The sequence below is a fragment of the Pleurodeles waltl genome, chromosome 2_1 (assembly GCF_031143425.1).
Source record: "Pleurodeles waltl isolate 20211129_DDA chromosome 2_1, aPleWal1.hap1.20221129, whole genome shotgun sequence".
NCBI classification, from domain to species: Eukaryota; Metazoa; Chordata; class Amphibia; order Caudata; family Salamandridae; genus Pleurodeles; species Pleurodeles waltl.
Window position 1 is genome coordinate 524,545,863 of NC_090438.1, and position 22,889 is coordinate 524,568,751.

Below are 22,889 nucleotides of genomic sequence, written 5' to 3' on the forward strand. Positions count from 1 at the left end.
GTGGATGTGTCCACGTTGCGCTTTGGGTCGTTTCCTGTTGCGGGCGCTAGGCCTACCCACACAAGTGAGGTATCATTTTTATCGGGAGACTTGGGGGAACGCTGGGTGGAAGGAAATTTGTGGCTCCTCTCAGATTCCAGAACTTTCTGCCACAGAAATGTGAGGAACATGTGTTTTTTTAGCCAAATTTTGAGGTTTGCAAAGGATTCTGGGTAACAGAACCTGGTCCGAGCCCCGCAAGTCACCCCATCTTGAATTCCCCTAGGTCTCTAGTTTTCAGAAATGCACAGGTTTGGTAGGTTTCCCTAGGTGCCGGCTGAGCTAGAGGCCAAAATCTACAGGTAGGCACTTCGCAAAAAACACCTCTGTTTTCTTTAAAAAATGTGGATGTGTCCACGTTGCGCTTTGGGGTGTTTTCTGTCGCGGGCGCTAGGCCTACCCACACAAGTGAGGTATCATTTTTATCGGGAGACTTGGGGGAACGCTGGGTGGAAGGAAATTTGTGGCTCCTCTCAGATTCCAGAACTTTCTTCCACAGAAATGTGAGGAACATGTGTTTTTTTAGCCACATTTTGAGGTTTGCAAAGGATTCTGGGTAACAGAACCTGGTCCGAGCCACACAAGTCACCCCATCTTGGATTCCCCTTGGTCTCTAGTTTTCAGAAATGCACAGGTTTGGTAGGTTTCCCTAGGTGCTGGCTGAGCTAGAGGCCAAAATCTACAGGTAGGCACTTCGCAAAAAACACCTCTGTTTTCTTTCAAAAATGTGGATGTGTCCACGTTGCGCTTTGGGGCGTTTCCTGTCGTGGGCGCTAGGCCTACCCACACAAGTGAGGTATCATTTTTATCGGGAGACTTGCGGGAACGCTGAGTGGTGGGAAATTTGTGGCTCCTCTCAGATTCCAGAACTTTCTGCCACAGAAACGTGAGTAACATGTGTTTTTTTAGCCACATTTTGAGGTTTGCAAAGGATTCTGGGTAACAGAACCTGGTCCGAGCCCCGCAAGTCACCTCATCTTGGAATTCCCCTAGGTCTCTTGTTTTCAGAAATGCACAGGTTTGGTAGGTTTCCCTAGGTGCCGGCTGAGCTAGAGGCCAAAATCTACAGGTAGGCACTTCGCAAAAAACACCTCTGTTTTCTTCCAAAAATTTGGATGTGTCCACGGTGCACTTTGGGGCGTTTCCTGTCGCGGGCGCTAGGCCTACCCACACAAGTGAGGTATCATTTTTATCGGGAGACTTGGGGGAACGCTGGGTGGAAGGAAATTAGTGGCTCCTCTCAGATTCCAGAACTTTCTGCCACAGAAATGTGAGGAACATGTGTTTTTTTAGCCAAATTTTGAGGTTTGCAAAGGATTCTGGGTAACAGAACCTGGTCCGGGCCCCGCAAGTCACCCCATCTTGGATTCCCCTAGGTCTCTAGTTTTCAGAAATGCACAGGTTTGGTAGGTTTCCCTAGGTGCCGGCTGAGCTAGAGGCCAAAATCTATAGGTAGGCACTTCGCAAAAAACACCTCTGTTTTCTTCCAATAATGTGGATGTGTCCACGTTGCGCTTTGTGGCGTTTCCTAATGCGGGCGCTAGGCCTACCCACACAAGTGAGGTATCATTTTTATCGGGAGACGTGGGGGAACCCTGGGTGGAAGGAAATTTATGGCTCCTCTCAGATTCCAGAACTTTCTGCCACAGAAATGTGAGGAACATGTGTTTTTTTAGCCCAATTTTGAGGTTTGCAAAGGATTCTGGGTAACAGAACCTGGTCCGAGCCCCGCAAGTCACCCCATCTTGAATTCCCCTAGGTCTCTAGTTTTCAGAAATGCACAGGTTTGGTAGGTTTCCCTAGGTGCCGGCTGAGCTAGAGGCCAAAATCTACAGGTAGGCACTTCGCAAAAAACACCTCTGTTTTCTTCCAAAAATTTGGATGTGTCCACGTTGCGCTTTGTGGCGTTTCCTGTTGCGGGCGCTAGGCCTACCCACACAAGTGAGGTATCATTTTTATCGGGAGACTTGGGGGAAGGCTGGGTGGAAGGAAAGTTGTGGCTCCTCTCAGATTCCAGAACTTTCTGCCACAGAAATGTGAGGAACATCTGTTTTTTTTGCCAAATTTTGAGGTTTGCAAAGGATTCTGGGTATTAGAACTTGGTCCGAGCCCCGCAAGTCACCCCTCCTTAGATTCCCCTTGGTCTTTAGTTTTCAGAAATGCACAGGTTTGGTAGGTTTCCAGATGTGTCGGCTGAGCTAGAGGCTAAAATCTACAGGTAGGCACTTCGCAAAAAACACCTCTGTTTTCTTTCAAAAATGTGGATGTGTCCACGTTGCGCTTTGGGTCGTTTCCTGTTGCGGGCGCTAGGCCTACCCACACAAGTGAGGTATCATTTTTATCGGGAGACTTGGGGGAACGCTGGGTGGAAGGAAATTTGTGGCTCCTCTCAGATTCCAGAACTTTCTGCCACAGAAATGTGAGGAACATGTGTTTTTTTAGCCAAATTTTGAGGTTTGCAAAGGATTCTGGGTAACAGAACCTGGTCTGAGCCCCGCAAGTCATCCCATTTTGGATTCCCCTAGGTCTCTAGTTTTCAGAAATGCACAGGTTTGGTAGGTTTCCCCAGGTGCCGGCTGAGCTAGAGGCTAAAATCTACAGGTAGGCACTTCGCAAAAAACACCTCTGTTTTCATCTAAAAATTTGGATGTGTCCACGTTGCGCTTTGGGGCGTTTTCTGTCGCGGGCGCTAGGCCTACCCACACAAGTGAGGTATCATTTTTATCGGGAGACTTGGGGGAACACTGGGTAAAAGGAAATTTGTGGCTCCTCTCAGATTCCAGAACTTTCTTCCACAGAAATGTGAGGAACATGTGTTTTTTTAGCCAAATTTTGAGGTTTGCAAAGGATTCTGGGTAACAGAACCTGGTCCGAGCCACACAAGTCACCCCATCTTGGATTCCCCTAGGTTTCTAGTTTTCAGAAATGCACAGGTTTGGTAGGTTTCCCTAGGTGCTGGCTGAGCTAGAGGCCAAAATCTACAGGTAGGCACTTCGCAAAAAAAACCTCTGATTTCTTTCAAAAATGTGGATGTGTCCACGTTGCGCTTTGGGGCGTTTCCTGTCACGGGCGCTAGGCCTACCCACACAAGTGAGGTATCATTTTTATCGGGAGACTTGCGGGAACGCTGGGTGGAAGGAAATTTGTGGCTCCTCTCAGATTCCAAAACTTTCTGCCACAGAAATGTGAGGAACATGTGTTTTTTTAGCCAAATTTTGAGGTTTGCAAAGGATTCTGGGTAACAGAACCTGGTCCGAGCCCCACAAGTCACCTCATCTTGGATTCCCCTAGGTCTCTTTTTTTCAGAAATGCACAGGTTTGGTAGGTTTCCCTAGGTGCCGGCTGAGCTAGAGGCCAAAATCTACAGGTAGACACTTGGCAAAAAACACCTCTGTTTTCTTCCAAAAATTTGGATGTGTCCACGTTGCACTTTGGGGCGTTTCCTGTCGCGGGCGCTAGGCCTTCCCACACAAGTGAGGTATCATTTTTATCGGGAGACTTGGGGAAACGCTGGGTGGAAGGAAATTTGTGGCTCCTCTCAGATTCCAGAACTTTCTGCCACAGAAATGTGAGGAACATGTGTTTTTTTAGCCAAATTTTGAGGTTTGCAAATGATTCTGGGTAACAGAACTTGGTCCGAGCCCCGCAAGTCACCCCATCTTGTATCCCCTAGTTCTCTAGTTTTCAGAAATGCACAGGTTTGGTAGGTTTCCCTAGGTGCCGGCTGAGCTAGAGGCCAAAATCTATATTTAGGCACTTCGCAAAAAACACCTCTGTTTTCTTCCAAAAATTTGGATGTGTCCACGTTGCGCTTTGTGGCGTTTCCTAATGCGGGCGGTAGGCCTACCCACACAAGTGAGGTATCATTTTTATCGGGAGACGTGGGGGAACCCTGGGTGGAAGGAAATTTATGGCTCCTCTCAGATTCCAGAACTTTCTGCCACAGAAATGTGAGGAACATGTGTTTTTTTAGCCCAATTTTGAGGTTTGCAAAGGATTCTGGGTAACAGAACCTGGTCTGAGCCCCGCAAGTCACCCCATTTTGGATTCCCCTAGGTCTCTAGTTTTCAGAAATGCACAGGTTTGGTAGGTTTCCCCAGGTGCCGGCTGAGCTAGAGGCTAAAATCTACAGGTAGGCACTTCGCAAAAAACACCTCTGTTTTCATCTAAAAATTTGGATGTGTCCACGTTGCGCTTTGGGGCGTTTTCTGTCGCGGGCGCTAGGCCTACCCACACAAGTGAGGTATCATTTTTATCGGGAGACTTGGGGGAACACTGGGTGGAAGGAAATTTGTTGCTCCTCTCAGATTCCAGAACTTTCTTCCACAGAAATGTGAGGAACATGTGTTTTTTTAGCCAAAGTTTGAGGTTTGCAAAGGATTCTGGGTAACAGAACCTGGTCCGAGCCACACAAGTCACCCCATCTTGGATTCCCCTATGTTTCTAGTTTTCAGAAATGCACAGGTTTGGTAGGTTTCCCTAGGTGCTGGCTGAGCTAGAGGCCAAAATCTACAGGTAGGCACTTCGCAAAAAACACCTCTGTTTTCTTTCAAAAATGTGGATGTGTCCACGTTGCGCTTTGGGGCGTTTCCTGTCGCGGGCGCTAGGCCTACCCACACAAGTGAGGTATCATTTTTATCGGGAGACTTGCGGGAACGCTGGGTGGAAGGAAATTTGTGGCTCCTCTCAGATTCCAGAACTTTCTGCCACAGAAATGTGAGTAACATGTGTTTTTTTAGCAAAATTTAGCGGTTTGCAAAGGATTCTGGGTAACAGAACCTGGTCCGAGCACCGCAAGTCACCTCATCTTGGATTCCCCTAGGTCTCTTGTTTTCAGAAATGCACAGGTTTGGTAGGTTTCCCTAGGTGCCGGCTGAGCTAGAGGCCAAAATCTACAGGTAGGCACTTCGCAAAAAACACCTCTGTTTTCTTCCAAAAATTTGGATGTGTCCACGTTGCGCTTTGTGGCGTTTCCTAATGCGGGCGCTAGGCCTACCCACACAAGTGAGGTATCATTTTTATCGGGAGACGTGGGGGAACCCTGGGTGGAAGGAAATTTGTGGCTCCTCTCAGATTCCAGAACTTTCTGCCACAGAAATGTGAGGAACATGTGTTTTTTTAGCCCAATTTTGAGGTTTGCAAAGGATTCTGGGTAACAGAACCTGGTCCGAGCCCTGCAAGTCACCCCATCTTGAATTCCCCGAAGGTCTCTAGTTTTCAGAAATGCACAGGTTTGGTAGGTTTCCCTAGGTGCCGGCTGAGCTAGAGGCCAAAATCTACAGGTAGGCACTTCGCAAAAAACACCTCTGTTTTCTTCCAAAAATTTGGATGTGTCCACGTTGCGCTTTGTGGCGTTTCCTGTTGCGGGCGCTAGGCCTACCCACACAAGTGAGGTATCATTTTTATCGGGAGACTTGGGGGAATGCTGGGTGGAAGGAAATTTGTGGCTCCTCTCAGATTCCAGAACTTTCTGCCACAGAAATGTGAGGAACATGTGTTTTTTTAGCCACATTTTGAGGTTTGCAAAGGATTCTGGGTAACAGAACCTGCTCCGAGCCCCGCAAGTCACCCCTCCTTAGATTCCCCTAGGTCTTTAGTTTTCAGAAATGCACAGGTTTGGTAGGTTTCCCTATGTGTCGGCTGAGCTAGAGGCTAAAATCTACAGGTAGGCACTTCGCAAAAAACACCTCTGTTTTCTTTCAAAAATGTGGATGTGTCCACGTTGCGCTTTGGGTCGTTTCCTGTTGCGGGCGCTAGGCCTACCCACACAAGTGAGGTATCATTTTTATCGGGAGACTTGGGGGAACGCTGGGTGGAAGGAAATTTGTGGCTCCTCTCAGATTCCAGAACTTTCTGCCACAGAAATGTGAGGAACATATGTTTTTTTAGCCAAATTTTGAGGTTTGCAAAGGATTCTGGGTAACAGAACCTGGTCCGAGCCCCTCAAGTCACCCCATTTTGGATTCCCCTAGGTCTCTAGTTTTCAGAAATGCACAGGTTTGGTAGGTTTCCCCAGGTGCCGGCTGAGCTAGAGGCTAAAATCTACAGGTAGGCACTTCGCAAAAAACACCTCTGTTTTCTTTCAAAAATTTGGATGTGTCCACGTTGCGCTTTGGGGTGTTTCCTGTCACGGGCGCTAGGCCTACCCACACAAGTGAGGTATCATTTTTATCGGGAGACTTGGGGGAACGCTGGGTGGAAGGAAATTTGTGGCTCCTCTCCGACTCCAGAACTTTCTGCCAAAGAAATATGAGTAACATGTGTTTTTTTAGCCAAATTTTGAGGTTTGCAAAGGATTCTGGGTAACAGAACCTGGTCCGAGCCCCGCAAGTCACCCCTCCTTGGATTCCCCTAGGTCTCTAGTTTTCAGAAATGCACAGGTTTGGTAGGTTTCCCTAGGTGCCGGCTGAGCTAGAGGCTAAAATCTACAGGTAGGCACTTCGCAAAGAACACCTCTGTTTTCTTTCAAAAATTTGGATGTGTCCACATTGCGCTTTGGGGCGTTTCCTGTCGCGGGCGCTAGGCCTACCCACACAAGTGAGGTATCATTTTTATCGGGAGACTTGGGGGAACATAGATTAGCAAAACAAGTGTTATTGCCCCTTGTCTTTCTCTACATTTTTTCCTTCCAAATATAGTAGAGTGTGTAAAAAAGACATCTATTTGAGAAATGCCCTGTAATTCACATGCTAGTATGGTCACCCCGGAATTCAGAGATGTGCAAATAACCACTGCTCCTCAACACCTTATCTTGTGCCCTTTTTGGAAATACAAAGGTTTTCTTGATAGCAATTTTTTACTCTTTATATTTCAGCAAATGAATTGCTGTATACCCGGTATAGAATGAAAACGCACTGCAGGGTGCAGCTCATTTATTGGCTCTGGGTTCCTTGGGTTCTTGATGAACCTACAAGCCCTATATATCCCCACAACCAGAGGAGTCCAGCAGACGTAACAGTATATTGCTTTTGATAATCTGACATTGCAGGGAAAATTTACAGAGTAAAACGTAGAGAAACATTTATGTTTTTTTACCTCAATTTCAATATTTTTCTTTTTCAGTTGTTATTTTCTGTAGGAAACCCTTGTAGGATCTACACAAATGACCCCTTGCTGATTTTAGAATTTTGTCTACTTTTCAGAAATGTTTAGGTTTCTGGGATCCAGCATTGGTTTCATGCCCATTTCTGTCACTGACTGGAAGGAGGTTGAAAGCACAAAAAATTGCAAAAATGGGGTATATCCCAGTAAAATTCCAAAATTGTGTTGAAAAATTGGGTTTTCTGATTCAAGTCTGCCTGTTCCTGAAAGCTGAGAAGCTGCTGAGTTTAGCACCGCAAACCCTTTGTTGATGCCATTTTCAGGGGAAAAGCCACAAGCCTTCTTCTGCAGCCACTTTTTCCAATTGTTTTGAAAAAAACGAAATTTTCCCTGTATTTTGGCCAATTTCTTGGCCTCCTTCAGGGGAACCCACAAAGTCTGGGTACCTCTAGAATCCCTAGGATGTTGGAAAAAAAGGACGCAAATTTGGCTTGGTTAGCTTATGTGGACAAAAAGTTATGAGGGCCTATGCACAAACTGCCCCAAATAGGCAAAAAAGGCATGGCACAGGAGGGGGAAAAGGCCTGGCAGCGAAGGGGTTAAAGGCATGGACAAAGTGGACAATTGCCTTGCACAACCTTGCAAGGGATCTGGCCCCTGCTCACCCTTCACAAGCACAAACAGCGGACCATTGCACCAGAAGAGTTTGCCAAGGTGGATGGGTGTTGCTTGTTCGACAATTTGAGAGTGCCTCTTCTGTTTCTCTCCTGTGTGCAGAGACAACTCCCCAGGTACCCAATACCTTCTGATAGTCTTGGTGGGCCCATTTTGTCTAATTTTAGGAATTGTCCCAACTTGTTCTTCTCTTCCTTATTTACCTAGTTCTTAGCAACAACGCTTCTAATCACTTGCCTTGGATCTCCCATTTGATCTCGATTTCATCCTCCTCTTTTACTATCTTTGATTGGTATTCCGGGCTCCCATTTCTGAGATAAATGTAGAGTCCCAGACATACACTCTAGTGCTGTGAGACTACAGACAAGTTGTGGGTTCCTCACATCCTGACATTAGGTGTGAAACTGTCGCCCACACCATCTGCCTTGCCTCATTAAGAAAATTTTAGGTTGAAAGCCCATGGGCGGTTGGGGTGAGCCAGATATTTTTGTTCAATTTGTTTAAACTAGCATAAGGTTAATTACCTTAATGTTTCCCAAACTGTTTGCCAGTGGTTTTAAAATGTTCGGAAACATAATCAAATTGTTGCTGTTTCTTTCTCTTCAAGAAAGATGGGGTAGATTTTGGTAGGGATGGTGGCCTTGACACAGTGCTGAAGGGCATTCATTTACTACTGAACAAGGATGTAATGTGACACCTGAATGTAGCACACCAGATGGCAATCACAAAAAGACCACAGTGAATAAGTAGTGCTATGTTAACAAGAGTAAATAAATGCACTGACAACATAGTGAGGTATGGCCTCTTTTGGGTGTGTCTGTAAAACTGACGTCTGGTCCTGAATGTTTATCCTGAATTTTGACCCTTTGTCCTGAATTTTTGTCCTGAAGTGTGACCCTTTGTCCTGAATTTTTTTCAGTCCTGTCCAGAATTTGCCTCAGTGCCAGGTGGTCACCCTATTGAAATATGTCTCGCTTGGGGCCCAAACAATGCTTAATATGACAATGGATATAAAGAGACAAAGTTAAAAGTAAAGGTAGGCAAAGAGTAGTAGATAACGAAGTAGAGCACACAGAGGTCAAATAGAGAGATAGTTCACTTTCTTACAAGGCCTCTTGGAAGGCGGGGTGCCTAAGTAATTGCCCATTTTGCCAATGCTTTTCTTGATCTCTTGCTCTAAAGTATCATCTTCGGGAAATAATGGCCTTCTCCTCATCTCTGTGCATCCCTGAGTCAATTGAAAGTATATTTCTTGGGATTTGGTGTGAATGGATTGACATATGCTAAAATAGCAATAAAGTCGCCCTCAACCCTTAATCACATCTACCTTGTAATCGCATTTGTTGCTTGGTACACTGTATTTCCAATAAAATTAATATTTTGATGAAATTCTGCAATACGTTCATACCACAATTACCTTCTTGAATCAAATCCACGTAAACATTTTAAAAATGTTTTTCATTCCTTGGAGTTGTCTTCATTCATAAAGGAACACTTGTAAGGGAATCTCCTCACTTGCTTTGTAGTGTACTGGTCTACACTTAATATACAGAGTGTGCTGGTTTACCTCCAGGCAATGCATCCGGTGTGTGTAAGTGCTGCTCATCCACCCAATCGGGACCTGTTCAACACCTCAGGAATGCCCTGAAGCTGCACCTCATATCTACAGCATATCTACTGCTGGGTTATCAAACTTGTACTTAGCTTCGCATAGTCTATGTTAGATATGCATCTCCAAGATCTACTATCAATCACCTTGGATGCTGCCAAAAAAATTACCATTTTCTAAATCTGAGGCAAATACGCTCTTATTCTGACTGAGCTACACCACATGATCAATTAAAAGAGTTAAGCCTCTACATTTCGATCATTGGGACCAGATGTTGACATTTTAGGACAGTCAAATTGTGCCACTCTTATTCTATAAAGAAGGGTGTCTGTAAGGGTGGAAAGAGGTATTATATTTTCTTCTTCATCAAAATTGTTCATATTTCTGAAAGAAACACAGGCGACATTTGTGTCACATTCTGTGCCACATCCTTGACACCAAGGCTGTCATATTTCTTTCCATTATGGACAGTCCTATCTTCATCAACTGCTCCAATTGAAATAATGTGCAGCTCCAACAACCACTCTGTGTTGCTGGCACCCTGTTCAAATAACTGTAAAGTACAGATCTGCTCATCAGCTGCACTTAAGTAGGTCACTGGCCCGTTACCAGTACATGTCATGGTGATTAAAGTGCTTGCCCCTGATAAACGGAGAAATACCCTTGTCTCCGGATACCTTTAGAGGTGAAGGTATGCCATAGTTCTCACCCAGTTACTTTGAGGCAGCTGCTGCTCAGGGGTATGACTTAAATGCTGTGTCTAAACTCATTCAAAGTACTGTCAAGGGCAGGTTTTCTTGACGACGGCTGTGGTGTCTTTTTGGTGCATAATAAGGGTCTACTATCTCTAGAAACAATCTCAAACACCAGAATACCACTGGGTGTTTTGTACTGCTCCAGAAAATATTAGCCACCTGGAACGAAAAACTGAAAAACAGAAAAACCTTTAAATTGTCCATGCCAGGCTGCAAGGTGAAAGGAGAAGTTGAAACAAAACTGGAGAGAAGTGGAGATTCCAGGAATCCAGAGAGTGAGCAATTTAACAAACAGAATTGTGATATAAATAAACTTAAAATGGACCCCCTTACACAGTGCCTGTACCTGATATGACGTAATTCAGAAGAGGTTCAGCTATCTTGGACTGGAAAATAATTGACTCAGTGGCCAAAAATAAGCACATATAATAAGTCTCAAGTCAGATCTAAATACACCATAGTATGTGGAAAAGTAATATAAATAATAAAAACTACAGCGTCTTCTTGAAGGCATAGGTTCTGAAAAAATCCTCTGCATGTGTCATTAGAGAAATATTTGCATATGGGAAAGAATCACCCCACAGTTTCCTGTGGGGCTTAGTTAAAGCCAATACGCCCAGGGAAGAACATAATCGCTGGACCCGATCACAGCAGCGTGTCCTGAAAACTAAGGACACCGATACAGTCAGGAGCTCACAAAGAAGAAAAGCTGAGCCAGAGCCCATGCTCAACTGCGACGTGCATAAGGCATGGGCAAAACCCTTACACATAGTGCTGTTACTCACAACACCACAACCACAATAAAGCTTAAACTTCTGCTTATTCTGTATTCATGATCAAGATGCACACTTTTCTAACCCCACCAGAAGCTCATATAGGAATGCATTTTTGGGAGACCATGTTCTATCTTTTGCCATTGCACAAGAAAAGGAGCTTACGTTCACGAATAGTGCTGAATTATCTAGACTAGCTTAATGACATATTTCATAAACCAGAGGATATGGACAACTAGTATAATCAATCTAATCACAGGATTTTGTGAATTAAGGAAACTGCAGATGTTAGTGACACCAAAGGTTTGTCATTGATACTGTATTGTATTCTGCACTAAACGGGCTTTAAGGCATGGTGAAAATGAAGTTGATGGAGGGCATTGCTTTCCTTTTAAATTACAAGCAGGGTGTAAAAAATAATACTGCTCATCATTCTCAGTTTCTCCATGCAATAACATCTGTTCTCAACCCCTAACTCCAAGAACAGAGAGCTATCATTTTTATCCATTCAAACGTTCCATAGTCTCAGAAGATGTAGACTGCAAAGTCTAGCTATTCTTTCAATACCAAGTTAATGCACATTTATAAAGGCAGGGCCTGGTTATTCCTGCCAGTATTCAAACTGGAAACATGCTTTAAGAGATTTTACAGCCCAGAACAGCCTATCTAACATGAATTCAGTCTTCAGCTAGCTGGGATACTGCAGGCTAAAACTCCTTGTAGTATATATCAATATCATATTTGTCACTCTTTTAGTTTATACTTTTTTGGGGGAGTGCATATGAACTCAAGATCAGGAATGTTAGACTGGGGTTTATCTGCAGAACTGATGTGGATTGCCCATGCCTAAATGGAACTCCTGTCAGCCATGGTAATATCAACCATCCACCAAACATTTCTCCACAAAGACAGGGGCGGGCCATCTGCAACCAACAAGGTTCATTCATTCTTGGCTTGTGTGGCATTTCTTCGATAGCCCAGAAATATGGGTGCTTTTATCAGTATTGCTACATTTTCAGTGACTCAAGCACTGAGTAAAGCACAGAACACGAAATCAGATTAGAGTAGATCAAATAACAGTATGTCTTGGAGACCCAAACCTCACTCAGCAGAACATGGATGGCCTACCCAGAACACCTAGCTCTCTTGTAATCAAGTTTCAAACACACTTTTGTTGATTAGCAAAACTGTTTTCTTACTGCAATAATCATAATTCCCATAGACATTAGTGATGACGCCAGTTTAAATCTCGAATTCCATGCATGAAAGTTCTCAAAAGCACACTTATTAGAAATTCTTGAAATGTGTTTTAATGTTTAATATTTGGTGTAAATTAGAGAAATAGTTTTGAGAAATTATCATTAGAGAAAGGAGCCAGGCAGGATTATAGTATGTTTAAAGGCATTCTGATGCCTCCACTGGTTAAAAATTCTCTTTCCTAGTAACAGGAGACAAATTCACAATTTTCTGAAGAGCAGTACATTTCTACATAGAAAGTTAGTGGTGAAATCAACAATTGAACAATGTCTGGCACGGCTGACAATGCAACTTAATAAAGCATCCTCTTGTCGTAGTTTGGACTCTTGCTCTGAGCAAGACTGCTGGTTTAAGGATGACAGTACTTTTGTTTGTAGGCGACTACGTCTTTCCTACAACAAGTCGCAACTGTTGTCCCAACCTTACCGGCTCACTAGCAGCACCTCACCAGAAACACAATAGTGAAAGGTGATTTATGGCAGACGTTACGCATGAACTCGAGAATAAAATATCTCAGGGAGTGTCGTGGTTAAACGGAGATTACACTTTTCTCACAGATATATAATGTCTCATACAAACACAGGCAATGACACAGATGCAGTAGAGTTACAAAAGTTTTTATTAACATAACTGCAATTTGCGATAAGTTGCATGGGCTGCAATGATTAGGATAAAGAATAATGCAAACAACAGAATTGTAAAGACAAGAGTCATTATTACAAATACCCCCACCATCTTGCAATACGTAGAAAAGATATATGAGATGTAATATGCCCTAATACCCTAATGTGAAAAACCTAACCTACTACCTAAAGGAGAGCTGGGTTTGTTAAACCTAATCTGCCAATGCCATGTCCATGAGAGGAGCCCCCAACCCTTGTTACCTTGGAATGAGGTCTCTATATCAGACTCTGCATGGACACGAAGACTGGGTCAGCGTCAAGACGACTGCAGCATCGGTATCAGCGATGGTGGCAATGCCCTCTGGTCAGAATCCCTCTGAATATCTGTCTAAAGTGTGATGTATTTATACAGATCTACAAGGTCCCCTGACGTAGGTGTGTTCCTAAACAATAGATAACAGACATGCTATTAATATCAACAATCCCTCGAAAGTATAGAGAGGGAAAATCCCTAAGTGTGAACACCTACTGTTTGTTTGTGTTTGGTGCTTGATCTTGACGCCTTGGCGCGGTGACACTGATAATGTTACCCATAACAAGTGGCCTAACTTTAAACAAGGCAGCCATCTTAGAAGAAATAAATAATAAAATGGGCTAAGACAGAGCAAGCTAAGTGGGTTAAAAGTCACTAGGTGACGGGGGCACGAGTCTACAAGCCAGAGGCTAAGCTAACTCCTGTTATCCCATTAAAACGAACTAGGATTCACTACACCCTCCCCATTGCCGTAAAAGGTATGACGAAGGTACAGGAATCCAAATGCTAAAACTTGCTTCTGAACTAAAAGCTAAAAGCAAAAAACAAGCTAAAAAAGCTTCAGAATGTGTTAGAAATATGTTAAAACAAATCTGTTGAAACACATACAGAGATGTTAATGTCAACTATGACAAGTACAGCGTGCAACAGCAAATGTCGATTTAAATGCATAATTTGGAATCGGGAATGGCAAGTCAATTCATCAAATTATTTGTTATACGCATGATCTTGAAGAATGACATCAAAGTCACCAACCAAGGACCTTAAAAATGAGTCAACATCATCCGATGTTAAGTCGAGTGCTGGGCGGACATACGGATCCACAGAGCAGAAGTGAGCCGTATTTCCTGGTGTATCATTATCCGTTGCAGTGTCCTCATCCATGGTAGATCTCACAACGGAAGGCTCATAGGTAGCCTCGCGGAGCAAACTCAGTCTCAAGGGGCATGACCGTGTATGAACCCTTAACAGGTACATCAGCTGTTTGTGGTCCACAGGAGATGTCAGTGCAACAGCAAGACAGACCATAGGCAGATGTTCAAAGAGACACCATATGCTGCGGAAGACTGGTTGTGCGCACCAGAGAAGGGGCCGAAATGACAACGATCAGTCAAGCTCCACTTCCACCAGCAAGGGTGCACCGAAGATCCGAACCATGCGCTCACGGCACAGTGGAGTTGGTGGGAGCGGCTCCATTGCTCTGTGTTGCTGGAAAGAAACAACCACTGCGAATCAGAAGAAATAGCAGCAGTAGTCCGCGAATCAAAGCCAAAATAATTGGAAAGCCACCAAACACACTTGAAAAGAGAGAATGGATGGCTGATGGGATGACTCCGAAGACAGTCTGGAAGATGGATACGAAACCAGACCTGACGGCCTTAAAGAAATGAACAATTCCAGTTGTGCTCGAAGCATTGAATATTCTGGATACCAGTTCTCCAAAGTGTTTGGGGAAATTGGTATTTAAAAGGGATTGTATCTTGGCTGATGATCTCGCAATCTGGAGAGCATACGTCTCTTTTGCGGATGTCAAGGCGACCTGTTTCTGAAACAATAGCCCCTTTAGCCTACTCAGCTTGTCATAGTTGACATTAATAGTATCTATGTGGGGCCATATGTCAGATACTTTTATCTCTCGTGTGGGGGGAAACAAAACATGTCCACAACACGTAACGACCTTCAAGACCCAGATTGCGTAGGCAATTCCTGGACGCATGCCGAAACAACTCTGAGCGTTCAGTACCACATAACTTCCATTGGAAAGTACATGAAATACTGGGCGAATCAAGGGGACTGGAGTACCCTTCAGAAAAAAGGCCAAATTCGCGACCCCCGCATTGCAAAGACCGTGAAGAGACACCTCCTTGCATATCATAGAATGACGAACAGCAGTCTCACATTTGCTTCCACTAAGAAAGACCTCCTTCTCGCCGTTCAGACATCTGTAGTCAAAGGGCAACTCCCACTCTTCCTTAATAAAGCTATCTCTTAGTTGCTCATATCTTCCCACTTCAAGATGTTTCCGGCAGCTCGAGAAACGAAAGGTCGAAATCGGTAAATCAATAATGCCATGTAAGAGCCAGATGGTTGAAGGACTCTCTGCTACCGTGAAGGGCAACTTATCGAACTTCTCTACTTGAAGCAGGGTGAAACTAGCCTCCCTTTTAGCCATTGTTGCTTGTTCCTTTGAAAAATTAAAAGCAGTGAAGAATTCACTCCATTAATATACTTCCATGGAATGTGGCCACTTTTCAGTGTCTGTAATGTCCAACCTAGCTGCATGATGGTAAGTAGCTGTGTTTGCCTATGATATAACTGGGACAAATCTGTCTGAGTGATATCAATAGCAGACAACACTATATTTGATAGTGAATAAATCCTGTTGGACAGTGTATTCATGCCATTGCTGACAACAGCTAATGTTTTTTTCTAAATTCTCTTTATCTAGTTGCCTTGAACGCGCAGAAGCCTCAATCTGGGAAAGTTTCCAAATTTCATTGTACATAGCATATAAAAACCTTTTTGAGCGCTGTTTCCTAGGACCCAGCAGAAAATCCTGCAAAGTATATATTTTCAGAAAGAGTATTCAGGTGTTTCTTAATTGCGGCTAGCATGTTCGTTTGTACCCATTGCTGGCACAGCTTACCCACACTGTATGTTGTAAATATACCTGTATGTTGACCCGATATGAAGCGTGGGTCTGGCCTGTTAATTGAAAAAAACCCTGAAGAGTTTAAAAAACGCGATTGACTCTCATTAGTGTCAGTAGGCCATATTAACCACCCGCAGGGACTGGAAAGTGAAGAATTATAGGCACCAGCCTTAACCATTGCGCCTAGCCTTTCCTCTGTGATATTAAGGAAGTGTTGCCAATCTTTAAACCTTGCCGGATTAGGGATACTGGGTGTGTTCAGATCTTTAATTTTTGCTAACCCCAGACAGCATGTCTGCTGAATAGTGTCATTTAAGAAAATCATTTGCACAGGAATCAGTCATGCTCGAAATAAAGCCTCCCCACCCTGTATTTGCCAATCTTGTGTTCCCCATAAACTTTTTAAGTCAATAGTGTTCTTCCAGTATTCGTAACCCTCAATTGCGAGCCGGGAAACAAAGGGATCTGAATAAATCAGTTTTGTATCAGTTAGCAAAATTTTCCTAATTTGTGCCAGAGGTAATTTAAAATAATACGACTCCGCTTTTCTTGTATCATGCCCAGAAAAGTATGCAAATTTATCGCTATAATACTTTGGACTCCCCACCAGTGGTGTGGAACAATGTTCCCACTGTGTGTAGTTCAATACTGGCCTGTATCTAGTGGCACGGTGTAGATAGTGATGTCCCCAATTGTTGTAGCAGAACATTTCCCCATAATTCATTGTATAATCATATACATCATCACTTTCAAAAGCGGAATAGTCCTTCATCTCAGTTAGCATGGAATCAACTGTTTGGACATCCCAATCATCAGAGACAACATTAGGTGTAATTAAATCAGTCATTGAAATTTTGAACACGTATGGTATTTGAATAATTTCTGTAGGCCCATATATATCGAATGGAACTTTGTCCCATACAATCCCATCAGTAATCAGTATTGCTGTAATATTTAAAGGGGACAAATCTCTTCGGACCTTATGTGAAGAATGATGTGGTGTTAAAATGTCAGCAACAGGCTCCACAGAGGAGCGATAAGGAATATAGTGACCATTTATAAGTAAAAAGAAAACAGTCACAAAACCAATCCATAAAAATAATGCAATAAATGTCAAACAGAACCACAAGTAGTTCCATGGATATGTCAAATAGTTATTTTTAAGCCATCGATACAGCTTACTACTTTTTGAAACATTGTCAATTACAGTAGAGGACGAATCCGAAGAAAAATCATCAATGTCAATGAAATAGCCAGAGGTAGTCACTGCAAACACAGGAGCCCGTGTACTCTGATTCACTGCACGTGGAGGCTCTTGGTAGACAACGTCATCAGTTGTTGAAGTGTTCATGTAAAATACAGCTAAATCTTGAAGCGGGTGGTCACCGAAGATGTGACTGGAACCAACAAGAGTTCATTTTCTGCCCTCCCCATGGTCAAGGAGGTGTCTGGAACAGCAGTTGACATTGTTGCATAGTCTGTAGTAGTGATGTTCATCCTACTATGTAGATGGATGTCCTGTTGGGTAGTGAGAGGGGATCGTGAACCACCCAAGGGACCTCCTGGTCTACTGTGAAGGATCGGCCACATGGTGTAATTTGATGTCATCAATGGAGATGAATCTGTTCGTCTTAGAACCAGACAGTGGTGGTAAGATGACTGTCCTGGTGCCTTGTATTCCCAAGACTGGTACAGGTGCTCTGTATGATGGACTGAAATCCTTTTTCACAGCGATCTTCTCACGAACCAGATACCCAACTTTAGGAATCCAGCCAGTTGAAGTTTTCGCCAAATCCCTTATTCCTACGGTGGCAGCACTTGCAGATGATTTATCATCACAAAATTGTTGAAGCTCCTGTAAAACAGTGAGACGTTCTTTTATGTCAAATGGTGTTTCTGCTGCCACCATACCAGGGGCATCAAGATCTGGGACATACATCCCAAAGAGACCTCATATGGAGAGCGTCCCCCCAAGGCCTGTCTTGGCATATTATTCAGTGCTCTCTGGACCCCATATAGGTGGTGTAACCAACTGCGGCCTGAACCTAATACTCGAGCTGTTAAGGACTGCTTTAGATCACGATTCCGCCTCTCCACGACCGAATTTCCCTCGGGATGGTATGGTGAGAAGTAATGGAGTTCAACACCCATCGTCCCCATGGTATCCCTGAACGCTTTAGAGGCAAATGCAGGGCCCTGTTCCGATTGGAATGCTGCAACCGCATATGTACCGATAAAGACCAGAAATCTTTTATAACAGTCTGGGAGTCAGCTGACCACTGTGGCCATACCCACAGGAATCTAGAACAGGAATCTACTGCCACTAAAATTTATTTCTATGCACCATCAAGCTGTACGGGACCACAATGGTCTAGGTATATACATTGTGGTGGCTTGTTGGACACTAAGAGGGATGTCTGCGCTGAGCGTTTTATATTAGAGCCTTTCATCTGCTGGCAAATGTCACAGCAAAGGACATACTGTTTAGTTTGTCTGCATAGAACAGGCCACCAGAATCGTTGCTGTAGGAGTTTTATTGTGGCCTGTATACCAGCATGCACAGAAGCGACACCCTCATGTGCTGCTTTAACTAGATCTAATCTCTGGTCCTCATTGGGGATCACTCGATCTCCAACCCCAGGAATCGTTGTGTAAGCAACATTCTGTGCACTGATATGGTAAGTATAGTTCGTAGGGTATCCTTACGGAAGGGGCTTGCCTGCAGCCGAAGCTTTAACGGCAATCAATATTTCATTCTCCATTCTCGTGTGTGAACGAGTCACTGCAGCCACAGAAGCCGTAGCTACTGCTGTTTTGGCCTCCTCATCAGCCAATGTATTACCGGTAACGTGTACTCCTACACGTTGGTGTCCCAATGTATGGACTACATGGACATACGGTAGCTTATCCTTAAGATGACCCACCCTCCCCCACAATGTCTTGTGTTTAATGGTGTTCCCTTTAGAATCTCTAAACCTGTTCAGTTTCCAATGATTTAAATATTCATTGTATGACTGGACGCAGTAATATGAGTCACAGACTATCAAAGTCTGGCATCCTGTCTCAGTATGTTCGAGCGCTAGAATAAGTGCTTTAAGCTCAGCCAACTGGGCTGTGCAGTCCCCTAAGGTCAGCGTGTAGGTATTGTGAGGGTGGAAAACTCTATCTTCCATCACTCCGCTCACGGCTGCGCAAGCTGGCGAGTATTGATGGTTAGTGCCTACAGCCGGTTGCGCCAAAACATCAGTGTATATGACAGTATGGTAGCTGTCTAGCGGCAAGATATTTAGACGAGCGGGGTACTCTTGTTCATACTGGAGAAATTCTTGTGTCTGAAGTTTGGGATCGAATATATAATCGACATCTGTGGCGGTCAGAGACGTTGCCCATTGAATCCAACGTGGATGTAATGCCTTAGCATTAAGAACGCTTGCTTTGGTGACAGCCTCTAAGGCCGGCACCGGGGAGACAACAATAATACGTTTCCCCTGGGCAAGTGGCCTCTCTTTTATGACGGCCATCTGAACTGCCATCAGAATTTTTTCTGTAGGTGCAAAACGCTGTTCAGCATTTGAGTATGAATGTGATTTATATGCTATTGGTACCGTGTCATCCTCATTAAAGGTGACATAAGTAAATCCAATGGCACCAGCAATTATTCTGACGACCAAGTTTGTTTTATTGTCATGTGTGTGAAAGTGTTTAGCTTCTAGCATGTCCTGTTGCATGTCCCTAAGGATGTGCATGAGTTCAATTGTCCAGTGTCTGCTAGAAAAATTGGGCTGAACCAATTAATAAAGTGGCCTGATGCGTTCTGCATAATCTGGAATGTATGTTCTGCAAAACTGAAGAAACCCAGTAATGACTGCAATTTCCTAAGTGTGTTTGGAGGCTGTAGTTGAGCACACTTCTCTAGAAAGTGCAGGGCCAGGCTCTTCCCCTCGTTTGATAGCTCATGTCCCAGGAATAATACGTTAAGAAAGGCTATCTTGCTTTTCTTAAAATTGAATTTGTAACCGAGGTGGGCAAATCCCAAAATGATCCGATCAACCCTCGCAAGATGAATGTCGAGGACGTCGTCTGTGAGATATATGTCATCCACATAAGATAATGCCTTGGAATCAATATCAAGTAATATTGATGCTACATGGGCTGAAAATAGTCCTGGGCTATTTTTATAGCCTTGAGGTAAACAACAAAAGCGTTTTTGAGAGCCAAAGGAGAATGCACTCAGGTCCCGACTTTCATGTGCTTAATTCTGGCAGAAGAACCCATTAGATATGTCTAATGTTGTTTTATATTTTTTACGCACTATAATGTTTATCAGTGCCGTGCTGTGTGAATTTTGTATAGCATACGTGCATGTATGACTATTTAAGTGTCTATAATCAACGGACTATTCTATATGAATGGTCTGGCTTTGCAACGGGGAATAACGGATTATTCATTGCAGATGTACAGGGCTCAATTACTCCCTGGTACTCAAGTTGGGTGAGGATCTCCTTCACCAGAGCCTTCGCTTCATGTTTGACAGGGTATTGTGGCTGCGGTTGGGGTGTAGACCTAACTGGAATAATATGACCAGGAGACTCCTTATCCCAACCTACATGATTGCGATATAGCGCCGGTTCTTGCGCTAAAGCCTATTCAGCAGCATAGACTTCTTTTGCCGTTTCCGGAACAAGATCAGAGAAAGAAGGCAAAATGACATCTTCCCCATGCAGGAGCTTGCGGATGTGTTCAGGTGGCCAGTCTCTTTCGGCCAATAGGATATCACTAGTAAGTTCATCCCAAAATATAACATTAATAGTGCACTCCACGTGTCCCTCTATCTGAATTCTTAAATCATAAACCCTATCGGGAGGAAGAACGCGGCCATCCCCTGTTTCAACTGCTATGTAATCGCTAGTTGCTGTTGCATCCAGATGATCTTTCAGACTCTGGCGACATATTGTGACTTCTGTCGCACTGTCTAACAGAGTCACTGCCCACATCTTGCTCCTCAACAGCGTTCTCAATATTACTGGCATTTTTAACTGTCAGTGCTGCCACCTTCTTCTTTTTAAACTGTGGCTTTTGCTGAGGAGGCTTTTCTTTTTGTTTAATGGTAGACTGTTGTGAGTCTGTCTTCTCTTTTACGTATTCCGGACGTTGATCTTGACGGCCCCCTCTCTCGCTACGTCTATCCGGTGCGTCCTGAAAGGAACGAGAGGGACATGAATCAGTATATCTGTCTGGAGTTTTAATGTGCTCCCTATTCCTGAGATTATATCTCCTTTCGGAGTTCTCCTGGTGTGGAGAATCAGCTCTCTTATTTCTCCTTTCTTTGAAATCTTTTTGTTTGTCCCAACTCTTCTTAGAGCCCTCTCATGCCTGCTTTGTACCCTCCTTGTGGGCAGTACCTTGTAACTCCAATTTTTTAGGTTTGGCTCCCAAGCTATCTCGCCCTATACTAGTATAGGTATCGGAAATTATTTTCGGTAGCTGTCTCGCTTGTTCCTGGTGTGGAGTTTCCCGGAGAGGCTGGCGAATTGCCAGTGCTACCCCTACCCCCTTAATAATACTCAGTATTATTGAGGAGACGGCATCAAAGTTACGCATTAATTTCATCCCCAAATCCAGGGCTGGTGCAGCCCCATGTTCATTCTGTATTTGTTTTAACACTTCCGGCAAGTTGGCAAGTGTCGGGGTACCATGTGTGTTAGTATATATGGTAGCAAAGACTGTACCCCATGTGGCACAGTCATCCACCGAGGGAACGATCCCAAAAGGCAAGCACATAGTGAGCAATCTATGTTTTTCCTGTGGTCCCATATGGGGAAACACAGCTTCCAGCTGATTTGTTTTCTGGGCAATCCAGAACGGTATTTTTTCCCATTCCGTGGGCACTTTACCCATAATAGTATGCACTGTTTGTGGATTAATCCCAGTAGCCAATTGATGCTGGACGCACTGGTGTTGTGTTCAATGTTCGCAGTACGAACTGAACTAATCGTCTATATAATGCCACTAATTCATTATATAAAACTCGTAAATCTGCTATCGGCATAGTCTGGATGTCTGGGTGAGGTGTGTATGTGGCAAACATAGGCCACGTAGGTCCATCATTACTTAAGGGACCTGACCTCACTCTTTGTAGTACATGTGGTAGGGCCCCTTCGAACCGGTTCTGATGCTCCTGGTAGGTGAGCGATATTTCATGATACTGGTATGCTTGGTACCGTAAAGGTACGTTTGCAACTTCATATGTGTGAAATATGTGCGTTCTTTTGTCAGCCTCAGGGAAGGTGACCCAACAGTAAAATGTTTCTGTTTGGTATGCTTCATTAGCTTCTATTATCAGAGCAACATCCCTGCCCTCATCTGTAAGGCCATGCGTTAATAAATGTTGTGTTAGTGCATGTCTAGCATTTTCAGGAATGTCAATGGTATCAGCCATATTTGTTTAGAGAAACGGAACACCAAAAATGAGTAGTAAAGTCCTTTTATGAGTTCGAGCTCGAACAACCTACAGCTTAATCAGGTGTTACCTTTTCAGCTGAGGAGGATTCTCCCAAAGACCACGGACGTCTCCGTATAATGGTACTTAGGGTACCTGATGTCTATAAGACAGTGATAGTAACGGTATCCGTAAATTAGTGCCTAAACACCATCGTTGGTGGCGCCATGTCGTAGTTTGGACTCTTGCTCTAAGCAAGACTGCTGGTTTAAGGATGACAGTACTTTTGTTTGTAGGCGACTACGTCTTTCCTACAACAAGTCACAACTGTTGTCCCAACCTTACCGGCTCACTAGCAGCACCTCACTAGAAACACAATAGTAAAAGGTGATTTATGGCAGCCGTTACGCATGGACTCGAGAATAAAATATCTCAGGAAGTGTCGTGGTTAAACGGAGATTACCCTTTTCTCACAGATATATAGGGGGTTATTCCAACTTTGGAGGAGTGTTAATCCGTCCCAAAAGTGACGGTAAAGTGACGGATATACCACCAGCCGTATTACGAGTTCCATAGGATATAATGGACTCGTAATACTGCTGGTGGTAAATCCGTCACTTTTCCGTCACTTTTGGGACGGATTAACACCTCCTCCAAAGTTGGAATAACCCCCATAATGTCTCATACAAACACAGGCAATGACACAGATGCA